Source organism: Protomyctophum parallelum (genome assembly GCF_964188405.1).
Source record: "Protomyctophum parallelum genome assembly, chromosome: 10".
NCBI lineage: Eukaryota > Metazoa > Chordata > Actinopteri > Myctophiformes > Myctophidae > Protomyctophum > Protomyctophum parallelum.
This window is the reverse complement of record NC_139704.1, coordinates 8,553,099-8,553,529: the sequence shown is the minus strand read 5'-3', so window position 1 is coordinate 8,553,529 and position 431 is coordinate 8,553,099.

The window sequence follows — 431 nt, the reverse complement described above, 5'->3', positions numbered from 1 at the left end:
AACTTTATTTTTATTTTTATGTTTTGTAGTTTATGAGTTATTCAACTTAAACGCCCAATGCATTCTCTATGGCAATAGCACAAACTTTGGCATGCTACTAGTCCTAGGCTACATACTTACACCTAGCAACCCCATTCTAGCCTACTTAGGTTCATCTTACGGTGGACATTTTTGCCTGAAAAGGAAACTTTGAAATGTTTCATAGTTTTAGAAATATAGTGCTTTCAAATTTGAGACATTTAACATGGGGCTCAATGGCAGCTCTATAGGCACGTCAAAAGTCACTTTCACCTAGAAACTCCATTCACACTTTTTATTATTCAGCTTACTGTGGAGACACATGCTGAAACTTTTTTTTATTTTTGTTTTGTAGTTTATGAGTTATTCAACTTAAACGCCCAATGCATTCTCTATGGCAATAGCACAAACTT